The sequence below is a fragment of the Triticum dicoccoides genome, chromosome 3B (genome assembly GCF_002162155.2).
Source record: "Triticum dicoccoides isolate Atlit2015 ecotype Zavitan chromosome 3B, WEW_v2.0, whole genome shotgun sequence".
Taxonomy (NCBI): Eukaryota; Viridiplantae; Streptophyta; class Magnoliopsida; order Poales; family Poaceae; genus Triticum; species Triticum dicoccoides.
The window spans coordinates 832,963,935-832,969,949 of record NC_041385.1 but is presented as its reverse complement, the minus strand read 5'-3'; positions in this window follow the sequence as shown (position 1 = coordinate 832,969,949).

Genomic DNA, 6,015 nt, shown 5'->3' with positions numbered 1-6,015 from the left:
GTTTGAAAATGGGACCTTTAGTACCGGTTCGTGCCATGAACCGGTACTAATGCCTCAAACCCCATTAGTACCGGTTCGTAGCTCGAACCGGGACTAAAGGTTAGACCTTTAGTCCCGGTTCGAGCCACGAACCGGTACTAATGGGCATCGCACCCTTTAGTCCTGGTTCGTGGCACCAACCGGGACTAAAAGGTCCAGACGAACCGGGACAAATGGCCCACGTGGCCCGGCCGACCCCCTGGGCTCACGAACCGGGACTAATGCCTCCATTAGTCCCGGTTCTGGATTGAACCGGGACTAATGGGCTAACCCGGCCTGGACCAAAGCCCTCTTTTCTACTAGTGATTACTCAACCGTTTTCGACTCTTTTGAATCGTGGGGCTATTCCTGATTTGGACGTGGGGTTTACGATCACAACCTATCCAACCTGTATAGACAGACATATGTCTACCTTAGCCGTCACCACAACATATGGTTTCACAATGTTCCAGCGCCACACAAGTCTTCTACATCCTTCCTTCTGGCGTGCACCACGAGAAGGGACAACATGCCTCTGGAATCCCGCCTCTCGTGATCCTGTATGGGAGAGGGACAACCAAGTTTTTGGCAGTGACGACTTCGCCACCGTGATTTCTTCTTCCCTGACCTCGACAACCTCTTCATCAACGACATGGCTGACAACATCAACGCCGGTGGTGCTGCTCCCGCTGCACCGTGAGTGACTCTGTCCTATCCGTTTGAGATGGTAGTAGAATTCTTGTTTCAATCTCCGTTATTGTCGTCGTGATTTATTTACTGCTTATTCAGATAAAATCTCTCATAGTAATTTGCTCATATTTTCAACAAAAGTCGTTCTTACCACTACCTGACACACAAGGATATAAAAAAGCTACCACTAGGTAGGATGATGCGAGGGGTCAGCATGTTAGATATCGACTTGGCTGGGTGAGCAGCTAGAATATGCAAGCTCTGGTCCCCTGCTGTGTTGTTGGCCCATACCCTCGGCCTGGGAAGAGACATCCGTGAAAAGAAAAGAAAAGCAGCAACCAAAATCTTGTAAAGAGTAGACAGAGTCAAGTGGGGCGGACGGAAAAGGCACGATACAAGAAACCTCAAAGTTGCAATCATACTGGTTACTGGAAAGAGCCATCAACCGAAGAAAGAAAGAAAAACTGCAAAGAGCAGACGGAGTCAAGTGGGACAGGCGAGAAAGCCCGGTAGTATAGGAAGCCTGGAAGCTGCAAAAATCGTCGTCTCCTTTCGCTGATGTTGCCTAGCTACAGCCTACTGCCTACTTGCGGTTGCGGTACCGCGTGACTTGCGCAGTCAGCAAGGACCGCTTCCGGCAATCCGCGGAGGGCACGCACGCACGGGGTCGTCCGTCCATGACGAGTGGTAGCACCGTGGACCAGGACAGCAAGACTAGTCCATGTGAAGGCGAAACCAACTTTTTTTTTTTAGGGAAAGCATTGCTTCATTACTTAACTGTGGTGAGGCATACCGCCCACAACACATTCGCCCACACGGGCAGGTACATCGGACTCCCAGACCAAATACCGGTCAGGTTCACAGAGGCGACCAATATTGGCGAGCTCGTGTGCCACTGAGTTCGCGGTACGTCTACATACAGAGATGGAATAAAAGGAAAACCACAGCTTAAGTTGGCATTTCATATCCTCTAGGGCGACCGCATATGCCGAAGAGTCGACCTTACGCACATCCAGGGCTTCCGCCAGCAGCTGAGAGTCAGTTTTGAACTCCACCCTGATCATGCCAAGCTCCGATGCGGTTGTGATTGCATGAGCCATGGCGGCCACCTCCGCTGCAAAGGCATCAGCCGTTTGTTCCTGGCGTCCCGCTCGCGCATGCACCAGAGAACCATCCGCCATCCTCGCTGCTATGCCCCAGCCTGAGTGCTGCTCTCCCGGGACGATCGAACCATCCACATTGATCTTATACACATCGTCACTGGGTGGGTGCCACTTTTCATGGTTTGGCTCTGGTCCCTTGGAGGAGAAGATCTGCACATACTCGAGGACACTGCTCCTTGTTCTTCGCGCCACTTCCGCTGGCGGGAGAGGTAACTCGCCCTCCCTCACCTTGTTCCGATTCGCCCACCAGATCCGCCAGAAGGTGAGTATATGCAGCCTTTTGTTTACATGCAGCCCCCATATGAAATCCATCATTGCATGCACGCCCTCAATCTTTTCCAGTTCAATCCTTTCCTTCTCCAGAGCAAGGTCCCGCCACACCTCCTTGGCGAACTTACATTTGACGAAAAGGTGAGCCCCATCCTCCTCTCCTCTGCTACAGAATAAACATTTTGTGTCCTCTATAGGAATTCCCCTCCGTGCAACCGTAGTACGAAGCGCAAGGGATTCGTGTTTAAGCCTCCACGTGAACATTTGAATGTTTCTTGGGCAAGGCAGCTTCCAGATCCTCTTCTAGGAGTCATCCACTATACCGTTGAGATTTCCAGGAATCGTGGAGCTCGCACCGACACCCCCGTCCTTCCGTGTTTTCTCTAGCTGAACATATAGCTTATACGCACTCTTCACCGAATGAGCGCCCTTAGTATCATACTGCCATGCCATGAAATCCTGGGTACCATCTCTGAGAGGGATCCGGAGAATGTGTGCCACATCATCAGGCCAAAACGTGTCCCGCACCAACTGCTCATCCCATGAGGCTGAATATGGATCAATAAGCTCACTCACTCGCTGTAGAAGACATTGCCCGCGAGGTGTAATCACGGTTCTTGACCAGGGCCGGGGAATCCAGGGATCTGTCCATATGTTGACATCTGCACCATCCCCGATCCTCCATATGCAGCCTTCTCGGACTAGTTGGACCCCATGAAGCAAGCTACGCCAAGCATAGGAAATGCCCGCAGCGGGTTGGGCCTCAAGGAGCCGGCCACCAGGGTAGTACTTGGCCTTCAAAATCTGTGCACATAGCGAGTCTGGATGTTGTATCAACCTCCAAACTTGACGGGACAGCATGGCAATATTGAACGCATGCATATCCCGGAAGCCTAGCCCTCCCTGAGCTTTGGGCAACATTAGTTTATTCCATCCAACCCAGTGTGTCGTGTGTTCCTTATCTTGCTGACTCCACCAGTAGTTCCCAATCAGGGAACTGATCTCGTCACAAAAAGACTTTGTTAGGTAGAAGCATGACATGGCGAAAGTGGGTATAGCCTGGGCCACCGTTGTGACTAGCGTTTCTTTCCCCGTCTTCGCAATAAGCCTCTCTTTCCATCCATAAACCTTCCCCGAGATCGCATTCTTCACAAACGCAAACGCCTTCTTCCTCGATTTCCCCACATGTACTGGTAGGCCGAGATATTTTTCATTCCAGTTCTCACTGTGGATCTGCAGAGCATTCTTCACCTCATGTCTTGCAAATGTACTCGTGTTCGGACTAAACATAACCGCAGATTTCTCCAAGTTTATACATTGTCCCGAACAGCTCTCATAGAGATCCAAAACCTCTCTCAAAGCCTCGGCCTCCTCCCTCTTCGCCTTGAGCAACAGAATGGAATCATCTGCGAACAAGAGGTGCGAGACCACCGGAGCAGCTGGGCAAATCCTTACACCACCGATCCGTCTGTTAGCTTCAGCATCATGAAGCAGGGCTGACAGCCCTTTGGTGCAAATGACGAAGAGATATGGTGACGAAGGGTCTCCTTGGCGTAGGCCCCGGGTGGGGGTAAACTGCTGAGTTAATTCGCCATTGACCTTGATTTGGTAGCGCACAGTAGTCACACATTTCATCACCAGATCAACCCAACCAATACCAAACCCAAGCTTAAGTAACATGGCCCGCAAGAAGTCCCATTCGACGCGATCATAGGCCTTGCTCATATCCGCCTTCACTGCCGCAATACCTTCACTTCCTCTCCTCTCGTTTAACAAGACATGCGAAAGTTCATATGCTATCAGCACGTTATCGGTAATGAGACGACCTGGAACAAAGGCACTTTGGTTGTCTGAAATAATATCTGGAAGCACGAGCTTAAGCCTATTGGCAATCACTTTAGAGCAAAGCTTGTAGACAACATTGCAAAGGCTGATGGGACGCAAATCTTTTATCCTGCTCGGATTTTTTACTTTGGGTATAAGGACGACGACCGTGTCATTCCACCCGTCTGGCATCTGACCTCCCCTTAGGACTGAGATCACTTCATCAATCACTTTTTCGCCCATGAAGTGCCAATGCTTCTTGTAAACAATGGAGGGCATCCCATCGGGCCCCGGGGCTTTGAGATCCCCAATGTGGTCGAGCGCCGCTTTAACTTCTTCTCTAGAAACTTCCGCTTCAAGCATGTTCCTCATGGCTTCAGTAACACGAGGTTGCACTTTGGAAAGAAGCTCATTCAAACGGTTACATCCATTGGAAGAGAAGAGGTCCTGAAAGAAAGAAAGCACATAGTTATTTAAATCCTCCCCTGCCTTCACCTTCGACCCATCCTCCTTCCTCAACACCTTAATTCTATTAGCTTTCTTCCTAGCAGACGCCACTGCCATAAAATATCGCGTACACCTATTTCCATCCTTCAACCAAGTAACATGTGACAACTGCTTTGCTTTAGTATTCTTCTTCTCCTCTAAATCCTCCACCACACATCTTAGTCTAGCTTCTTCTCTAACTTTTGCCTCGGACACCGGAGCCCTCATGCAGCGCTCCAGCTGCCCCCGAGCAGCTCGAAGGCGGCCCTCCAGCTCCCCTGCAACCTCCTTACTCCACTTTTCCATTCTCCCAGCAACATTCTTCATCGCAGTAGCAACATCACCCCTTCCCTCCCTGCACCCTTGCTCCCATGCCCCCTGAACCTCTGCACTACATCCATCCTCCTTCAACCACCAGGCCTGAAAACGAAACCCGCGGTCTCCACTCATCGCACCTCTTCTGTTCTCCCCCATCGTGGAGACGATAACTGGTCTATGGTCCGAGTGCCGAGGTCCCGCATTAATCACAGTATAGTCCGGGAACCATTCGCACCATGTGGAGTTTGCCGTGGCCCTATCCAGACGCTCACAGATGTAAGTATCAATCTCCCTACTATGATTCCTCCAAGTGTACTTATCTCCTTCAAAACCTATATCACATAGCTCATAGCCCTCCAAAGCTTCTCTAAACCGGTCCATATGGCGTTGAGGACGCATAGCACCTCCGATCTTTTCATCAGATGATAGTATCTCATTGAAGTCCCCCAAGCAAAGCCACGGACGTCCCGATTGATGTTGTTGAGCTAGCAGTTTCATTACTTTCCATGTCTCCACCTTCCTCTCCGCTGCCGATTCTCCGTACACCCCTGTTAGTCTCCACACCCTACCATCTTCCTCCACCACATCCACATCAATGTGCCTCCGGCCAAAAGATCGTAACGACACGTTGACTCCCCTCTTCCAAAAGAGGGCAACCCCCCTACTCCTCCCTTCCGCACTCCAGACTACCATGTGGGGCAATCCAAGTGTCCATCTGAATTTATCTAACTCTTTCTCCGACATTTTTGTCTCCGCCAAGAACACCACATCGGGATCCTCCTGCCTCCCCAAATCGAGGAGGTTGCGAACTGCCGGGCCGTTCCCGAGTCCCCGGCAGTTCCATCCTATTATTTTCATTGCTCCCGGCGGGGCTGCTCCAACAGCCCGGCCGATATAGATTCGTTCACCTCTTCAGCAATCACATGTTGTTGTACTCCCTACATGCCTTCCCCTCCTTCTACTCTGCTCCTCTTACCACCCATCTCCTCCTCCCCTTCTGATCCTACTCTTTTCTGGCCGAGGACCGGTTCCCTCACAGAGCCACCGTCCTCCCTCACCTTGTCTCTCCCCTTCTTTTTATATCTCTTGCCTTCTGGGTTCTTCTCCTTCCCATCTTTGGACAGAACAACCTTACTGCTCTCCTCCTTCTCCACCAGCTGACCCACTTGATCCACCCCCGACACAACAATGGTAGTGTCAGTGGTATTCAAAACTTGTGGCGTTCCCTTCTCACTTTCCTTACCCG